A 20,627-nucleotide genomic window follows, 5' to 3' on the forward strand; every position below is an offset into this window, starting at 1 on the left:
TCTTCTTCTTCTTCTTCTTCTTCTTAAATTTATGCCCTGTTTTTTCCTTAGCTGCCATGCTAGTAATTTACCTGGCTTATTGGCATATTCAAAAATTTGCTGTTTCCTCCTTTTTATTTTGCACTCTATTTCCAGATTTATTATAATTGAATATTGTGTTTGTAGCATCTTTATTGTTTGTTTTATTGACTTTCCCTGGTTTTTTAACCAACTCAATTCTTCCAATACTTCTTTCTTTTCTCCTTCTCTAATTTTTTTCTTATTGGCATTTTGTTGGATAAAGAATCATCTCTACAGCTTTACTAGCATCCCAGACCATCTTTCTACCTGTTTCTTGATTTAAATTTAGCTCAAAATATTCCCTCAGGGCTTTTTCTGCTTTTTGTAAGATGTTCTGGTTATCTAGAAGTCCCTCATTTAATCTCCATCTACACAGGGTATTTCTCTCCCTTTAATTCAAGTATTATTAAATTATGGTTCAAAAGTTTTCTTGGTTGTGTATCTACCTTTTAGGCCTGTATCAATAATTCTCTCGAGAACCATACTGAGTCAATTCTTCCACTGCACTGGTGTGGTTCTGGAAAAAATGTGAATTCCCTATCCAGTGGGTGTTTAAATCTCCAAATATCTATCAAACCAAAATTCTCCACCATTTTTAAAAAGGTTGTGGGTAGTCTCCCTTCCTTTGTTTCTGTTTTTCTTATTGTTCTGTCCATCTCTAGGGAGACTACCCCATTTGTATCTCCCATTAAAATTATCTTCTGGTCCATATATTCCAACATATTATCTTCTAACATTTTTTAAAAATTCTGATTTTCTCTCATTTGGTGCATATATTCTAATTAAGATTATTTTCTCGCTTTGTGATGTTATTTGTACTGCAATCATTCTTCTCTTCACATCCTTAAATAATTGTTTTGGCTCCAGTTTGGGTTTTACATATGATACCACTTTTCTTTCTCTTATCTGAGTTACAAATTCCAATTCAATTATTTTATTTATCAAGACTCTTCTATGTTTTTTTAGCTACATGAGTGTCTTTTAAGTAAATTATATCTAAATTCTGTTTTTGCAACACATGTTCTATTTTATTTCCTTTTGCCTTACCATTAAGGCCATTTACATTCCAAGTTAATACTTTTAAATCTACCATTCTGATTTGATTTAAAATTTTATTATTTCTAGTTATCTAATTACGAGTCTTGTTCCTTTTCTACCTCTTCTTGTCTTCGCTCCCCTTCGCCTTCTGTCAAGGGCTTCACTTCTAATTCTTTTTTATACTTTCTCCAAAATTTCTGTACCTCTGATATGTCTCTGTACCTTTGTTTCTTACCCTTATATGTAAAGGAAACTCCTTCTGGGAATTCCCATCTATATGGAATTACTTTTCAGAGCATATGTCAGAAATTTGTAATTAGCTAGTTTTAAAAGTAATCCAATAGGTATCTCCTTCAGGATGATTGAATTCTGTTCTCCTATTTGTAATCTTTTTTGATAATTTGTAATCTTTTTTGATAATTTGTAATCTTTTTTGATAATTCATTTTTAATATTGTATCCTTTATTACACATGGATTAAAAATTACTAGGCAATCTCCTGGCAATCAAGCATAACTGAAGGCTCTGTCTATCGAATTTCCCACCAATTCTTCCTGAATCCCTGTCCATTCTGACAGCTCCTTAATTAATTTGGAATTCAGGCATGGCCAAACTTGGCCCTCCAGCTGTTTTGGGACTATAATTCCCATCACCCCTGCCCACTGGTCCTGTTAGCTAGGGATGATGAGAGTTGTAGTCCCAAAACAGCTGGAGGGCCAAGTTTGGCCATGCTTGATTTAGATCCTATATATTCCTGCCCACTGGTCCTGTTAGCTAGGGATGATGGGAGTTGTAGTCCCAAAACAGCTGGAGGGCCAAGTTTGGCCATGCTTGATTTAGATCCTATATCCTCCTATCATTCTTCTGGAATTCCCCGGAAGCACATTTCCAATACTGCTATTGCATCCCAAGCTGATTCCTGCAAGGCCCTCGCTTCTGCAAACCCCTTCCTCTTGATCTTTTATCCAGTCTTTTCCCTCTGCCTGTGCTTTCTTTGTCTTTTCTTTTAAACTTTGTGTCTTAGTTTTAAGCTCCTGTACTGATATTCCCAAAGCTGTCATCTTATTTGTCAATTCTTTAATTTGTCCTGTCAAGTCTAGTACAAATTTTGTATTCTGATCCAGTTGACCCCCCAATGTTTTTGCATTCTCCCTCATTTCCTTTCTTAAATCCATAATCATCTCTGCAATATCAGTTTTTGGTTCTAATTCCTGGGCGGAACCCCTTCTCCCCTGTCCTGGAGTTGCCACCGAGGCTCCTGTTGGAATGGGGGGGTTGCCGCCATATCTAAATATTTATAATTCTATGGTTTATTTCTATTAATTAACACAATCTTTCCCAATTTTATCACAAGTTTTATCGGATGTACTTTTTTCTGTCTGCTAGGTGTCACACTTTCTCTTTTCAACAGAGAAAACAAAAAAAATCCAGATGCAATTACAACTTCCCATCAACAGATGTCCTCCTCCCCCTCTCCTCCCCTCCCCTCTCCTTCTATCTCCCCCTGTTTAAAAACACTTCTTCTGTTTTGCTGACTGTCCTCAAAACAAAGTTCTGCTCACCCAAAGGGAAAGGTTATTTATAGTTTTTCCTGTCATTCTCTGTAACGAACTACACAGGGGGAATGGAAGAAAGCCTGGAAAATGGCTTTACTCTCTGAGCTTTTCTTAATCCAACCAAACAACACCTTAAAAGGCAAATTCAATCCCCCCCAACAAGAAAAGGGAAAGGGTACCCTTCACTCAGGAATCAAATCCAATGTTAAACTCGCAGGATAAAAATGAAAAAATAAAAAAATGATAAAACCAGAGAGCCAGGAATCCAGTTTCCAGAGGAATATTTCTTCAGCTTCTTAAAGCCCAATCCAGGAGTGTTCCCAGGCTTTTTTTTAGTTTGTTCCCCATAGGCCCAAATCAATCAAGATAATGATAATGAGGAAGAAATATATTTTAAAAATTGAATTATAATAGCGAAGATTCCATTTTTTTTGGCAGGTCAGGTTACAAGATGTGTATTGGATATCTTATAATTAATGTCTATAATGATGATCAAGCCAAGTCATTCAATATTATTCACAATTCCCTAGCAGAGAGATCAAATTCAGTGTCTCAACTTTTTTGCTAAAATAAATACATAAATCCAAATTTTATGTCTCCAGTTCAATGCCTCAACTTTCAAAGTAAAAAAGTAATTTTTTTTTTTTAAAAAAAATTGTTTAGCAAGATTTCAACTCCCAAAACTGACCTGGGTGCTCAGTTCCCCAAGAAGGTTACTCATTTCTAAATAACACAAAGGAATGGTTTTACCTTTATACCACTGCAAGATAAATTTAAAAAATATGGGGGGGGGAGGTGGACTTGAAACCAAGTCCCCTATCTAATCTTCTTAATTAATCAATCCTTTAGCACTTAATCATTAGCAGGAAAAAAAGAAATAAAAGTCAAAAACCATAAAAAATAAAAGTAAAAACTGACCTTATAAAATTATATTAAATAAGGTCAAAGTCAAGTCCTCTATCCAAATTTTCTTAACTATTTAATCTTTTGGTAGTATTAGTAGGAGAAAAGAAGTGAAAGTCAGAGATCCTCTTACACTTGCAGAATGTTCCCATGCAGAGTAAAGGAAGCCACGGCCGGGATGGACTTCCTTTTTAACACCCCATCGCTTTGCCAAATCAATCCAATTTTTCCAGGTATTCCAAATAATCCAGAAGTTTTTTATCTTCAGCTTTACAGTTTTTGGGAAAGGTAAGCGCTATTGGCTGGCGCTTGAGGCTTTTCTTTGCTGGAGCCTTTGTCCGGCGGCTCGAACTCGTCCCCTCCCCTTTTCAGAGCAGCGGGGGAGAGCAAGAGAGCTCACGTCTCGGGCAGCAGGACCCCGAAGAGCCTCAAATGAACCCTTTTAGGTTTTTTAAGGGGTACGCATCATCTTTGCACTTCCCCTAACCCCGAGCCTGTCAGAGAGAGCAGGCTCCTGCTCCGTCCACCATTCGGCAGCACCCAGAAGTGGGAGTGCTTAATTTTTAGGGGCAATGTTCTAATTGGCAGAAGCGAGCGTAATTTTGTTTTTGTTTATACACATTGCAGCTTGATCCCTTGTGGAGTTCAGTGTGCTTAAAAGTGTGCCCAATGATTTCAATGGGCTTCCTTACAGCATTCTTCACAGGATTGGGCTACTGGTGCACATTTGAGGGAAACTCTGCTGAGTCACCAGTTGGAATCCTTTCATGCCAACATCATGGTGAAATTCAGGAGTAATCAGATGTGTGGCTGCAAGCTCTCAAAGCAGAAATAACTTTAAGCAGCAGTTTCACTAAACTGTATTTGGTACCATTATATGCCCTTCCTGACTTGATAGAATCCTGAGAGAAAGAAATCATAAGCTGTATGAGGAGGTAGTGGAGTTATCACATAGTATGAATTAAAAGCCGATGATTTTCTAGGGTTCCAGCCTTTTCCCATGCTTGGGCTGCATATGCCATACATTTAAAGCACATAGCTTTCCCTAAAATAAACCTTGGAACTGTACTTTGTTAAGGGTGCTGGGAACTGTAGCTCTGTGAGGGGTACACTACACTTCCTGGTATTATTTGGGGAGAGTAATGTACTTTAAATACGCAGGGTGTGTGTGTGTGTGTGTGTGTGTGTGGCCCTACCCTCCTTTGCTTATTCCCAACTCTTTCTCCAGCCTTGTAAGCTGAGCAGCTCTTGCACTTCCTGAGATTGGAGCTCCACTGGTGGATGAGAAAAGAAGGAGTTTTCTGATGCACTGCCCCCCTTTTATTGGGGAGTCAGGAAGAAGCAAGAACCAGAACCAGTGCTTTCCCCCCTGGGTACGCATACCCCTAAATATTTTGGGAATCTAACGGGAGAAGAAACTAAAAAAAAAGTTCTGCTGCTACCCCTGATGGCGGCCCCATTTCCTGGCACGGTGTTTAATGTGTGAGGTAGGAGTTGGAATCTAGCATGGTGATGGTCAGTTTCGTTGTTACCACCTCTGATGGTGGCTTCATTTCCTTTCCTGGCGATTTTCTTGAGTTAAAATAAGAGTAGCCCTACCTAAACATTTTTTTAGAACCACATTGTTTCCTTTCTTCACCTCAGCTGAGGCCCAACCCTTCCATATATAGCCTCCTTTACGTCTCCTAAACTAACTGATCCCTTTATGTTTCATTGACATTTGAATAAAGCAACAATGGGGTACCAGGGAGTGGCTGTTATTATATAGAGAGACTAGGTAAAATCTCTGTATAATATTTTTTTTTTTTTATAAAATTTTTTATTGGTTTTACAACGTTTTAAAAAGACAAACAAACAATGAAAATGACAAACAAACACGCATAGTTTCATACATATTTCTTATAAACCTCTTTTCTTGGACTTCCCCATACCCCCCCTCTCTGCATCCCAATATCCATACTTCAACTAGCAACTCCCAATTCTTACTTTCAAATCTCTGTCAACTTAGTCCTTTTCTATCTTCTAACCATATATCCCTGTACCCCCTTGTTTCTGAGAACCACGACATTTTTAACATTCATTAAGTTTATAATAGTCCTTCAGATAGCTTTTAAATTTTCTCCAGTCTTCTTCCACCGTCTCTTTTCGTTGGTCACGGATCAGGATCTCCAGTGCTCTCCTCTGTTCTCCAAGTACGTCCACAATCCCCTTCTGTAGCTCCTCCTGATATCTTGCCAAAAATTTTTCTTTATCTTGAATTGTCTTTATTTTTACCTTCTTTAACTTGTAGTCAAATGACAGTCCTTGTGGGAACTCCCACCTGAAACGGATGGAATTTTTCTTTAGCAAAAGAGCTAAGTCCTTGTAGAAGTTTCTTAAATCCAAAATGTGTTTTGGGATGTCTTTGAAGAACTGTGCAGTTGAATTTCCAATTTGCAAGGCCTTTTCAAAGTGTAATCTTAATATTTTGTCTCTTTCCTCCTTGGATCTGAATGTAATCAAACAGTCTCTCGGGGTCTTTCTGTCTTGCTTTTTTCCCAATCTAAAAGCAGTCGTAATTTTGAATTCGTCTTCCTCAAGGTCCCAGCAATCCACAAACTCCCGTGTCAGATATTCCACAAGGTTGTCTCTTTCGTTCTCCGGGATCAGTCTTAATTTTAAGTTTCTCTCTTTCCTCTGTAAGTCCCACAAGGCCAAAGTTGAGTCATGCTCATAGACCTTCTTGGCAATCGGCTCTAATTTCTCCTGTGTCTCTCCCGCCGTAGCCTTGGCATCTTCCGCAATTTGACGCGTAGTGGCATTTTCCTCCACCAGTTTATTTATAGATTCTGTATTCTGGTTTAATCTTACTGAGATTTCTGCTAATTTTAGTGTGTTCTCTGAGGTCTGTTTTGTTAAAGACTCCAAAGTTTGGTTGATCTTAAGCAGCGCATCTGTCACAGCTTCCATAGATACAGCTGTCCCTTTATCTTGTCCTGTTGTTCCTGCTGCTCCAGTTGTTGGGCCTGAAATTGATCCTCTTTTCTTTGCCTGTTGTTGCTGCAGCTGTTGTTGTTGCTGATGGTGCTTGGTCTTAGCTCTTGTGACTATCTCTTCTTGTGGGCCACTCATGTCAAGGTCACTTCCCACGGGAATTTTCTCCCTTGGAAAGTTCCACTGTCAAGCTGTGGCAAACTTTACTTTATCCTCTAGAGGGAGCAAATCAAAATGGCCATAGAACAATGTTCCAAGTACAAAAAACAGGGGAGATTGTCCAGAATACAAAACAAGAGCTTAACACAGTCCAAATCAATATTGCTAGAAAGCTTGTAGCTTTAAGCTGCCACAGTTATCCAGTTTGTATTATTTCTTCTTATACTACAGAGTAGCCAGACACTGTGGGAACTTTGTATCAAGATATCACTTTACAGGGAAAAGTCAGTTCAGTGTGCTAAAAAAAAAAAAAAAGGCAGACCGTTTCATGCTTTCAGATGGGTGAGACGGCAGAGATTTTTAACTTCCAATAGATCATGCAATTATTAGTCCAATTCACCTCCCCTCTGCCCTGCTAGCTGGAGGGGAGATCAAAGGTCCAAATGTCCGGTTTAGCAGATTAAAGAGCTGGTTTAAACGGATGCAAGTTTAGAGCTCCGTTGCTTTCACTTTCATGCAGTCGGGGGGAGGCAGACTTCCTTTGTTTAGATCTCCCCCATTTTTAGTTCAAATTTTAAAATTTAGAGGGTCCCAGTTATTTTTCAAGTCTTACTCACGGGAATTCAGTCCAAATTTTCTTTTCAGGAAGGAATCGGCGCTCTCCGCTAATGGCGACGCGGCTTCACTTCGCAGGCTGGGTAGCGACTCTCAGCACCGCGCTCACTCCCGGTGTCGCTTTCACGGTACCGGGGGGCGCAAAGGTGCCCACCGAGTCTCCTTGTTCTCAGGCTTCAGCGCCTGGGATTTTAGGGGTCCCCCGCTTGCCGTAGCAGGTAAGACCCGAACTTGCGAAGCAGTCCTTCCCCGGAGCTCGGGGCTAGGACCGCCATTAAGCGCTGGCACCGACCGGAAGTCTAAAATCTCTGTATAATAGGCATGACGGGCAGAAGGTGAAAATTGCAGACCTTTCTCCAACCTTACCAGCTTCAATTTGCTAAGTGAAGAAGCTGGTTTAACTTCACTGGTAATTACAATATTGTATAAAGCTGCTAATAAACAAATATAATAATTGTCAAATTTCAAAGCTACGTCTGTTGGCCAGTGTGTCTGTTGAGACAGGGCCAAGCAGAAAAGTCAAGTTAAAGCAAAACAGAGTCACAGTGGGTAAAACCTTTTTGGTTGTGACTAATAAACTGAACTGAACTTAACAGTCTTGTGGCTTACAATATTGCCACACAAGCTTTTAAAGACAAGTCATGAAATCAAATGGCGTCTAATGAAGTGAGTTTTAGTCAATGAAATTTTGCGCTGCACTAAATCTCTCATGGTGTTAAGGTGCCAAGAGACTTTTTGCAAAGCTTTGTTGAGGATGTAAGATCACATCTTGACCATGTCTAAATGAATAGCCTCTGGATGTGGCCATAGAGTAACGTGTGCCCAAGAGAAGGGAATGTGGTGTCTTCCTCTTTTTAAAAGGCTTGCACCAGTTCTCCCTGAGCCTCACATCACATTCAGACTGGGCTATGGGGAAGGGACTTGTACCATTGATTCCAAAATAATTTCATCTAATATATAGCAAGGGAACTTGCTGCAGTAACTAACAATTGTCCGTGGAAAGAAGTGACTTTTTTTTTTGCCTTCCTCGCTTGAACATGCTTCTGTTTGTATTTGAGGACTTGTCAATTTTGTTGGGTCTGTGCTGTTCAGGATTTCTCTTTTTATCTCAATGGCACTTTGAGAGTGCCAATGTGGCAGGGACTGGTTGAGACACATGGGAAGACCCAGGCAAAATCCAGGGATTTAGCACTTTGGTCTGAAGTAGATAATCTGCTGGGATCCTGCAACATGCTGAAGTAGATGTGCTGCAGTTTCCCCCTTCCTGATCTTCTTCATTGTTGACCTGGTCTGGTGCCCTGAGCCAGGGGTGATGGGGGTCTCTTCCTCTCTGGTTACCTCTGCACTGGGGCTTGGATCCTGTTTTATTTTTTATGATGACTCTCTCTGGGATCCTGCCCTGTAAATAAATTTATTTTTCAACAAAACCCTTTCATTGCTGACTCTTTCTTTTTTCCTAACTGTTTCCAGATCCTTTAGTCTCTTGGAAGCCTCTTTCTCCCTTGGGCTACTTAATGTAAACCACACAAAATGTCACTCTTTGTGGGAGTAGTGGCACCTACCTCAATAACCCTAAGCCATGTTACTCTGGAAGTGTACCCCAATGCACATGCTCTGGATCGGGGGCCCGGGGGCGGGGGAGACTCGTTCTGGACTGGGATACTGCCTGCAGCTAATGGCTCCTGGACAGCAGTGTCCCTCTCTACAACTTAATTTATTGAATAGAATTGATAAATTTCTCTGTGTCTGCCCCCCCCCCAACGTGCAAATCCTCTCAGTTCTCTGCGGTCATTTCCCAGATAGCCTCAACCTGTGCTAATATTGCTAAAAAGTGTGGGGGGAGATGTCAACAGAAGAAGGTGATAAAGGGTTCCCTTTCTGCTCCCTTTCTCTGATGCAAACCATGCCTTCTTGATATCTCTCTTATGCCAAGTTGCTGTGTAATGTGCAGTTTGCCCCTGTAGGGAGAGGAGTTATGAGGAATTTCTAGCTGTGGTTTTGCAGCTGATTCTTCAGCCAGGCATGGAGAGCAGAGGGAAACTATAGGCAACAAAGACACACACACCGTTTTTCACAGGGGACGCAGAGCTCTCACTACAGTTGCTCCTACCTTAGTCCACGTGAGTGTGACACAGCAATCAGGGCAACAGAGGAACCATGGGGGGGAAGCCTATCAGGGCTGCCCCATGACATTGTGCTATGGGAAGCCAAACAGCAAATGGCTTTCCCTTCTACAAGACAGAGGAGTATCCAGGGCTGGCCAAGCTAGTTTGGAGCCGAAGGCAGAAAATTTCCTTTCCCACCCCGGTAGTAAAAATACAAAAAGAATTCATTAAATAACTAACCATTTGCTGCCATTGCCTGACACTCAAAATCAGCTGCCTGAGGCAGCTGCCTCAGCTTGCCTACTGATAGGGCTGACCTTGAGTGGCTGTCTTGTACACGTGCCTGGAGTGACGTGGCAGTAGTAGTTAGAGATAGGCAGGTTTGTTAATTTCAGTTCTCTCGGTTTCCCATTTTTCTAATCTTAAATCCAGTTTCCTACATTTCTGCTGCAAGTTGAGCATAAGAAAAACAATACAACATCCTCGTGATAATTCATCAGCATACTACACACATTTTTGTCTGCCATTTTGACTAATGTACACCTTTTTGGAAGCAATTTCCCCTAATATACATTTAATTTTTCCACTAATATGTTCTTTTAATGCACACTTTACTGTAATATGTGCATTTTTGTAAATGCATTGCTTGGAGAATTAAAAAATCTGGATAACTGAATTCTGAAGGATACCTATTTTGGGTTACATATTGTTTTGGAGAGTGTGGATTCAATAGGTTTGTCTTCAAAGGCAAACAGAATCATTTCTCCCCCATCCCCAAGAGCAAAAGCTCCTCAGAGTAGAACATGTCAAGGAGGGTGGTTGCTTCCTCCTCCTCCTCTGCCTCCGTCTAGTTGGCTGAAGCCAGCAGGGCAGGAATGACGAAGATGGAACCACTGAGTAGCTGGATTACGCACACGCAGTTCCTAAAACAACTGACTTTGGGCCAGTCTAGAAAGTGTTAATTCAATTTATTTCTGTGTTGCTTTTCCACAGTGAGCTATGCCCAAAGCAGCACTTTCTGCTTCTTCCTTAGCAAAAAGCTAAATATTCAGAATTGAAAAACAAAACACCTATGCTAAATGTGGCTGCATCTCACTGATTAACAGAATGCTGCTTCATTTTTTGCGAATCTCTATAACTTTGACCATTACACATTTCTTTCATGCCTTAATACGCCTTGATTCAAGTATATATGCGCAATGATCTAGGCGTTTTCTCCCATTCTGTGTATTTTCTTTGGCCAGTCTCTTCTCCCCCACCCCCCCAAAAGGCCAAAGTTGGTGAGTTTGAACCCAGAGAGACGTGGCATAGTTCAGACAAACTGCTGCTCCTAAATTGCACCCAGCTCCCTATCTTGGCCACCTTGTCTGAGAGGCCTTTGCTTCTCCTCATGACGATGGTGGCCTTGAGGAGCAGAAACCATCTACAGTAACTCTTGAACAACCTTCATCTATTGCAAAGGAAAAAATAGTCGTGCTGTGTTCCCCACCACCACCTCAAAACCTAAAATTTCTTTCTCTCTTGAGAAGGGTTCCCTTTATATAATGGAGATGACACCTGAGGCAAGAAGCAGCCCTTAACCAGCATTGCTAAAGTTTCTTTCTCAGGGCCCAACTGACTCACATTACACTGGTCAACAACAAATTTGTTGTCTGCATTTTTTCAGCTGATTTAGGATGAATCTGATGCGCTGAATCCAAAAATCACATTGGTTTTGCTCAATCAGGTCAAGTTTTTAAGCTATGGCCACATGTCTTTTTTACATTTTTGTTCACATGTACGCTTGTGTGGAGCATTTTAGAAGAAGTTGGTGGGGGTAAAATGCCATGTCGAATAATTGTTTTGATTGGAAATGATTATTTTAATGACAAGAAGTATTCAGGTCCGATAGTTCTGGGTGATTATGTCAAAAAGGGATCAGTTTGAAGTCATAAAACCTCGAAATCTTCCATAAATTGGTCCAGCAAAGCATAAAGTTGGGGGATCAAAACTAAGTTAATGGGGCAGCCGCCCCACGAAGTATCCTGATCTTCAATCAGCACGTTGTCCTGTAGCTCATTGTGATGAAATTCCAGTGCCTATCTTCGGAGAACTTCCTGACATTAGTGACGAAGATGCCTCCAGTGTTGAAGGACATGAAGAAGAAGAAGTGGTTCTTGAAGATGATGCTCCACATCCATTTTCCCAAAAGGAGTTGAATGATCTAGTTTATGACCTCAGCTTGTCAAAAGACTCTGCCGAACTGTTGGCATCCAGATTGAAGGGAAAAAACCTCCTCTCTGACAGTGCTCGGATCAGCTTCTTGCGCAACAGGCATCAAGAGTACCTCTGTTTTTTATTGGAAGAGAAGGACTTGGTGTACTGTGCAGATATTGCGCAGCTTCTGCTCAAGCTTGGAGTGCCACAGTACGAACCCAAAGATTGGAGACTGTTCATTGACAGCAGCAAGCGATCACTGAAATGTGTTCTGCTACACAACGGCAACCAGTTTGCCTCTATACCCCTGGCTCACTTGAGTACACTGAAGGAGAACTATGAAGCGGTGAAGTATGTGCTGGAGAAAATTGGTTATGATCAGCATAAGTGGTTTATTTGTGTTGACCTGAAGATGGTGAACTTTTTGTTGGGACAACAGTCTGGCTTCACCAAGTACCCATGTTTTCTGTGCATGTGGGATAGCAGGGACCGTGCTCAGCATTACACGAAGAAGGACTGGCCTGTGTAGGAGGAATTGGTGCCTTGCAAAGAAAGGAACGTCATCAACGACCCTCTGGTGGACAGAGACAGAATACTCTTCCCACCGCTGCACATCAAGCTCAGCTTAACTGTGACTGCTTCATTTACTTGTGCCAGGCTTTTCCAGGATTGACCATGGAGAAGTTGAAAGCTGGCATCTTTGACAGTCCTCAGATCCGTCAGCTCATCAGAGATCCAGAGTTCGGAAACTCAATGAACGAAGTGGAACTGGAAGCGTGGAAGGCATTTGTTCTGGTAGTGAAGAACTTTCTTGGCAACAATAAGGCCAGAAACTACGCAGAACTTGTCAACAACATGCTGACTGCTTTCAGAAACCTGGGCTGCAACATGAGCGTCAAGATGCACTACCTATTTTCACATATGGACCGGTTTCCTGAGAACCTGGGTTCAATGAGTGACGAGCAGGGGGAGAGATTCCATTAGGACATGAAAGAGATGGAGACCAGGTATCAGGGTTGCTGGGACGCAGTCATGATGGCTGACTACTGTTGGACTCTGAAGAGAGATCTCCGTGCTGCTGAGCATTCCAGGAGTTCCAAGAAACAGAAGTTCAAGCCCTGAAGTTTGAAAAATGGTGAAGCAACATGCAATTTACGTGTACTTACCTTTATCAATGCCCACCATTCAGTTTACAGAAAACCTGACCTGATGGAGAGAAACGGATGCCATTTCCTGATTCAGCAGTGCAAAAATACCCTAAATCAGTTGTAGAAATCTAGACAACATTCAAAAAGTAAAAAATTGTTGCCCAGTGTTATCAGCACCTGGAGAGCTCCCTACAGCACCCCAAGAAAAGCTGCTTCAGGAAGGGGTGATTGGAAGCGGAGAAACAATGAGGTGGAAGAGAGTGCCTGGGCAGGTACATAATGTGTGTCCTCAGTAGTGTTGCCAAGCCAACACACACACACACACACACACACACACACGTTGCTTTTGGACCTGTTTCCAGGAAGACACTGAGTGAGGCCTACCCACCCTTCTGTGCTTTTAGATGTGCATCTAGCATGAGTTTTTGTAGCAGGATTCACTCTAAGATGTCAAAAACTATTGGGCACTGCTTCTCCCCCCCAAAAACCCCTTGGGCTTTGCTGTTGGACTCACTGTATTTTTTTATTTTGAGATTTAGCAGCCCTAACACTCAGCCTGGATCGACCCGCAGTTGCTGCACTCATTTCCCCCACTTTGAAGTTTTAAACTATTGTGTTCTCCTTACATTCACTGGAGGAAAGTAAGTCCTGTTGATTTCAAGTTTGCTCAGGTGGACTTGTGAATTTTATTGGTAGGCAGAAGTGCAGTTCAGTCGGTCTCCAGAATTTCAGAGGGAAACATGGAGCCCTTCAGATTAACACACACTCCAGATGGCGCTCCCCACGCTCAGGGATGTGTGTGGCACAAAGGAGCCACAGGTCTTGCCATAGAGGACAGAGGCTAGCTGTCCAGAGCTGCACTCGGCATGTGCTTCCTGCTGCAGAGCACCACGCTAGAGGCCTACTGAGGTACATACAGTCATAAGACCCTACCCTAAGAACCAGCCATGGGTGGTCCCAGGACTGAGGAATACCATTCCCTCTCCCAGTTGCTACCACCTGCTGTAAAGCATGGCACCTGCATGGGCAGCACCCTTAAAGGGGTGAGGCGGGACTCTTGCCCTCCCTAGTCACCTCTCTTCAAAATGCCCTTATAGTAACTGCTGACTGGGGAGGGTGCCGTGTTGAGAGGGTGGCTCCATCCCACACTGGTTTCAAACACTGTTGGGAACATCCATTGACTAGGGTCGCCATATATACTGGAAATTTCCGGTAATGTCTGGAGTGTGTGGGCTAAATTGGAGCCCGGGGGGAATTTTCAATTAATAGTAAATGTCCATGATTTAGTTTTCCCCCCTGATGGAAGCGGAAGTGCTGTGCAGTGGTCGCTTCCTTGTTGCCCCCTAGATGGCGAGTTCAGAAGTGCACTTGCCACACCACTGTCTGATTGCCCCAAAAGCCCAACAACAACAACATTTTGGAGCAACTGTGTCTGGATTTGTACCTCTTGAAATATGGCAATCTTGCCATTGACAGCACTTACATCTATCCATTGGTTTGTGTTGTTCATTTTTAAAAAATGTATGAGCTTATGGTATGTATGCCAAAGGCAGGAAACCCATCACTTTAAAAATATATCCTTTCATAGAATCATAGAATCATAGAGTTGGAAGAGACCACAAGGGCCATCGAGTCCAACCCCCTGCCAAGCAGGAAACACCATCAGAGCACTCCTGACATGTGGTTGTCAAGCCTCTGCTTAAAGACCTCCAAAGTAGGAGACTCCACCACACTCCTTGGCAGCAAATTCCACTGCCGAACAGCTCTTACTGTCAGGAAGTTCTTCCTAATGTTTAGGTGGAATCTTCTTTCTTGTAGTTTGAATCCATTGCTCCGTGTCCGCTTCTCTGGAGCAGCAGAAAACAACCTTTCTCCCTCCTCTGTGTGACATCCTTTTATATATTTGAACATGGCTATCATATCACCCCTTAACCTCCTCTTCTCCAGGCTAAACATGCCCAGCTCCCTTAGACGTTCCTCATAAGGCATCGTTTCCAGGCCTTTGACCATTTTGGTTGCCCTCCTCTGGACACGTTCCAGTTTGTCAGTGTCCTTCTTGAATTGTGGTGCCCAGAACTGGACACAGTACTCCAAGTGAGGTCTGACCAGAGCAGAATACAGTGGCACTATTACTTCCCTTGATCTAGATGCTATACTCCTATTGTTGCAGCCCAGAATTGCATTGGCTTTTTTAGCTGCCGCGTCACACTGTTGGCTCATGTCAAGTTTGTGGTCAACCAAGACTCCTAGATCCTTTTCACATGTACTGCTCTCAAGCCAAGTGTCACCCATCTTGTATTTGTGCCTCTCATTTTTTTTGCCCAAGTGCAATACTTTACATTTCTCCCTGTTAAAGTTCATCTTGTTTGTTTTGGCCCAGTTCTCTAATCTGTCAAGGTCGTTTTGAAGTGTGATCCTGTCCTCTGGGGTGTTAGCCACCCCTCCCAGTTTGGTGTCATCTGCAAATTTGATCAGGATGCCCTTGAGGCCATCATCCAAGTCGTTGATAAAGACGTTGAATAAGACCGGGCCCAAGACAGAACCCTGTGGCACCCCACTAGTCACTCTTCTCCAGGATGAAGAGGAACCATTGATGAGCACCCTTTGGGTTCGGTCATGTGTTAAAGCAACCTTGCTGTTGTTATTCTGGGGTTTGAGATGTCACTGCTACCAATGCTCTTAAAATAGCCTACTTTTTATTTACAGTTAATTAGTCAGGCCTCCTCTAGGGTTGTCAATTCCCATTTGGGGCAAGGCTCCTGTGCCTTTAAGCTGTGCAACCACCAGAAATTCAGTTAACGAATCTCCTTCTGGCCTTGCTGTTGCAAGACTGCAGGAGTCTTCACTTGCTGAACTTCTGTTTCTGAACTTCAACTGGCCATGCAGCTGTTAAAACCTAAGCGGGGAGGCCTGCCAGCAAATAGCAGAAAAGTTGGTAATCTTGGGCCTAATGAGTGGGTGAAACCCTCGCTTCTCCTCTTCCTTTCTCCAAAGCACTCATTAGCTGTTTGCTTTAAAAGTAGCACAGATTTGTGGTTGCCATAGCCATTCTCTTTGTTCCTTAATGCACGCTGATCTATTTCTAGCTGACTGCAGTGTTGGCGGGATGTGGGGGTGGAAGCCAAATTTGGCTGCCAAGATAAAGGCCTCTACTCTCCTGGGGCTCTCCTTCATTCCAGCACCCCCCCGGCCACCCCCAGCTCCACAGTCTACTCTATCTAAAATCTTCAGTGAAGGAGATCTTCAGAGAGGTGGTGTAGCACTGTGGGGAAGAGGTTCATTCAAATCTCATTGCATACCCTCCAAGTCTCCCTATTTCCCAGGGACAGTCCCAGAATTATGAAAGCCACCCTGGCTTCTGATCTGATCCTGTAATGTTCCTGTCAGGGGTTCAGAGACAGAGGCACAGGTGGGGGGGGGGAGACGGAGAGCGATGAGGAAGAATCCCAGGACAGTGAGGAAGAGGATGACAGTGACTCGAGGTCTTCCATGAGTCTCTCAAGTAAATCGGAGGATTCTCAGGAGGGGGCGCCCCTAGTCAGGACAAGTGGGGTCACAGGGGGGACCTGCCAGGAGCAGGGAAGCAGCAGGGAAACCCCGAGTGGGAGTGGGAGATCGGGGCCGGCTTCCCAGCAGGAACGAAGGGAAGAGAGGTGGGTTCCCAGTGTGACACACGGAGCGGAGCAGGAAAGAGACAGGGGAAGGAGATCGGGGCAGGACGTCCTGCCGGAAGAGGCGGAGAGTAGTACAGGGAGTAGTGTAAGTGTCAAGAGGAAGGTCAGGGGTAGCGAACGCGCGCCAAGTTCAAATGTGGAGGCGCGCGGAAATGGAGAAAGCCCGGAGGAGGAGCCTAGCCCCAAAGCACGAAGGAGGGGGGAACAGGCATCTGAGGAATCCGCTTCAGGAGAGAGCAGGAGGGAAGGAACCCAGGGGGGCAGAAAGACCCTGCGGAAAAGGAAGGACAGGAAGAGGTGGTCTAGCACAAGCCTCTTAAGCTGGTGTAGAGGCGGGACCGACTCAGAGGGGACTTCAAATGTCTAGGGTTAAGAGACGCGGGGCTGCGCGCCTCGGTTGTGGAACCGTTAATGAACCGCAATAAACATCCTTGTATATAAGAAGAGCTTGGCGTTGGTCTTTTGTGAGCTGAGACCTGAGGCAGCCCCTGACAGTTCCTAATTCCCCTGCCAGCACTAGCGCTTGTCTTGAGCAGCAGCGGCTGTGAGGGAGCATCCTGGGGGCTCTCCAAGGTCTCTCCATGGCTGCTGACCACTGCTGGCCTCCTCCCTTGGGCAGCTTGTAGCGGCTGCTGGAGTGATGATAAATAACACGGGGGGGGGGGGCTTCCTGAGATGACATCTCATTGGCTGCTTAGGGATTACTTGCAAGGAGACTCCAGCTACAAGTTCAGACATCTTTCATGAGTGACTTGCCTCTGTCCCGGATGGAACCACTGGATAGAAAAGGAGATGGTGAAAAAGGCAGAGGAAAAGGGGTGGCCCTTCCCTTTGCAGCTGTGGCCCCCTCCCATCAGCTTCAGCGACTTGGCATGAACCCACAAACAGAGTCTCTGCAAAGAGAAAGGAGCCCTCAACAGAAAAAACCCTCCTTCTCTACCATGGCCTGTGCCACACCAACACCTGTGCCCAGGACTCATTCCATGCCCACTGTGAATGAAACACTTCCAGTCACCCGTATTTTTGAACATCAGGTGCCCTGGCCTCCGGATGACCCAGCTGCCATCCACTCAGGAGGTGGCTTTAGGTTGAGGTGGGGAACCTTCAGCCTTGAGCCAAATACGGCCATTCTGCCCATGGGGCTTTCTTTGGCCCTTTGACTCTGGCCAGTGCACACCTGCTCCCTAGGCCATGCTGTCCCTACCTGGCCCCACTGACTGTCCAACAGGAGTGCTTGGGGCTGGCTTGGAATGTGCGCTTGGGCTCACATCATGCCTCTCATTTGCCTGGTTGGATCCATGGGGCTGGGCAGTTGGGGTTGCTGTACAAGCCTCCAAATTCTGCAAGATACATTTGAAGTGCCTGGCTTCCTCCAAAGAATCATGGGAACTGTAGCTTACTCTGCATGGAGCTGCAATACCCAGAACCCTTAGCAAACTACAACTCCCAGGATTCCTTGGGTAAGCCATGTGCTAAACGTATGGGGTGGAACACGGCCGACTATATAAAGGTAAAAGCCACATCTGTTGCCCTGTTCATTTTTGCCTTTGGTTGCACCCACTTTTCTGCCCCCCCCGCCCCCCTGCTAAGGGTGCCTCCATTTCTGCTACATTTGCTATCAGCAGGCAAGGCACCGCAAGCAGAGCATTCCACTTTCTGACGGGCTCAATAGCAGTGGCATTTCTCTCTGGAAAGTGAGCACCATGTTCAGCCCCCAGGACCTCTTGCTGGCCCTCCTGCCACAGAACACACAGCTTCTACTAGAAAAGGAGTTTGGCTCATTAATCCAGACCACACTGTGAAATTCATCCTGCCTGCCCCCACCCACCTTCTGAGTTTGATCCTCATCCTTATCCTCTATGGGGCTGCCAGGTCACATTCCTGCAGTGGCAGCTGAGAACAGAACTGGCAGAGTTCAATCCCTGCCCAGCGGCTCTTATAGCAGGGATGGTGGCAAGGGGGGCATGTGGCCCTTTCAGATGCTGCTGGGCTCCAGCCCCCACCAGCCCCAAGCAGCATGGTCAATGGTCAGCGAATCATGGGAGTTGGGACAACACCTAGAGGGCCACAGGTGCCCCATTTCTGCCTCACACAGGCGACAGGGTGTGACTCTCCCTTCTGTCTTTGGTCCACAATTACCCAGCCCCCCAAATCTCCTCCTTTGTCTGGAGATTTCCTTCCTGGCCACAGGACATAGCTCCTCCTCCTCTGTTAGGCCATGAGTGTGACTGCACCACAATCTTCTTTCTCCTTGGCTCAGAAGCACCCCATTGCCCCCAAGATTGAGGGGCCCCAGTGCATGACGTCACGCACATCTCTCGACACAGCACAGGTCAGTGCAGCCTTCTGCTAGGCTGCACCAGTTTCTGCAGCGCCCCCCAACACTGAGGTGGCCAAAGGGACTTGGCACACCTTCAGTCCCATGTCTTCACCAGGTTTTTCAGCCCACTTCCTACTCTGCCCTACTTCCTGTTTCTTTTAGACTTCCTCCTCCTTGGTAGGGTTGCCATATTTCAAAATGTAAAAACTAGGACAAGCAAGTTGCTGAGTTTTTGTTTTTTTTACAAAAACACCAAGAGACCACGATTTTTCACTTGACTTGCATAAAATCAGGGAAAGTGCCGCCTGGATTGTGGGATGTAATCCATGGGAACAGTCAAGTACTGTACAACATTCTTTCTTTCCCCAGTGGGCACAGGGAGTGGGATGCTACTCCAGCCAGTGTAACTTCCTGTTCTGCTGGCCTGGAGCATCCTCCCCTGCATGTGACCTGGGAGATGGGCGTGGCCCTGGCTGACTCCATAAAGGAGCCGAGTCATGCAGCCATTTTCTCTCTCTTGATCTCCCTCTCGTGCTGATCTCTTGCTACCATTTTGTTCTCTTAATGTAATTTTGCTGTCTGCTGGTTCTTAGCCAGCAACACATGAGCTCAATCTCCATGTGAAATGAACTCAGTTTGTTATGTAACTACTAAGTAAAGCCTGCCTTTCAGGGATCAAATCGTGAACTGAAATGTGAGTAAACTTCTTGTTACTTTTAAGGAAAGACTCTTGTGTCTTTATTCTTTTAAGAGGGATCAAAGGGGACACCAGGAATAGCCCATCTGGACAAGCCAGATTAGATTACTCAACTAAAGAGATTCAAACAAATCTGCAGACCAGCTCCCTACTATATCCCCCTGCTATATTAAGGGGAATCTGCTCTGCTACATCACTCACTCCTTCACTGGTGTGAGTGAAGGAAGGAGAATACTTATTCAATATATCCTTTCCTTTTCCTTAACATTCCCACATGGATGTCAGTTCTGCCTTTGAAATTCTGGTAATGGCCGGGGAAATCCGGATGTATGGCAGCCCTACTCCTTGGTACCTTCTGTATCCTTCTACCCCCCACCCCCCAAAGGCAAGCTGATCTTAAGAATTTAGAGATTTCATCGTCTGAAGCCCCTCTCTCATTAGTCCCTTTCCTTGCCTCAAGTCTTGTCCTCAGCCTATCCTTTTCCCAGGTTATTCATTCTTATTCCATTGCTTGCATTTGACCCTTTCTTTAGCCGTCTTGCCCCTTGGCTCCCTGTCCTATACTTTTCTACCACTCAGCCTGCCCTACAAGGTTCTTCCTGTACAAAATTTTTTTATTTGCATTTGAAGTGACAATTTCCCATTACCTCGCATTGCTGTCAAACCATGTCAGCATTGCTGTCAGGATTGTGATGTTGTGTGCCAGTGGACTAGCTGAGCCAAACAGTGGCTTCAGTGCTGCAAGCGCAATATCCTATAAATGGCCATATTACAGCACTCTGCATTCTGGTGTTCCTGAAGAGCAGAAGGGTGTGTACTGAGACAGCATGGTCACACTGTTGCAGCAGAAAATGCAAGTTCCCCTCTGAAATTATGCATAATGTGAACCCCTGGGGTGGCCATTCCTGTTTCTCCTGCTTCCGCCATAATGTTTTGTGAGTGGAGCACGAGACTTTTAATCTCGGGGTCGTGTGTTTGAGCCCCACGCTGGGCAAAAGATTCCTGCGCTGCAGGGGTTGGACTGGATGAGTCACATGGCCCCTTCCAACTCTACCATTCTACGATTCCAACCTTTTCTGTAACCTGGATTTGGTGTGAGAATCATCTTCAGTTGGTCAAGGAATTTCAAAGGACTTGAAATGATTGGGGAAATGATGACGATGGGGCCACAGGATTAGCACTCA

At 44.6% G+C, this 20,627-nt stretch overlaps 1 protein-coding gene across 2 annotated transcripts in view; it reads right to left on the minus strand.

The window, feature by feature from the left end:
• Positions 1 to 20,627, minus strand: part of LOC310696721 (uncharacterized protein) — a 185,180-nt gene that overhangs the window by 130,040 nt on the left and 34,513 nt on the right. The gene's annotated exons all lie outside the window — the stretch shown is intronic.

Source organism: Podarcis liolepis (assembly GCF_965112155.1).
Source record: "Podarcis liolepis genome assembly, chromosome: 17".
NCBI classification, from domain to species: Eukaryota; Metazoa; Chordata; class Lepidosauria; order Squamata; family Lacertidae; genus Podarcis; species Podarcis liolepis.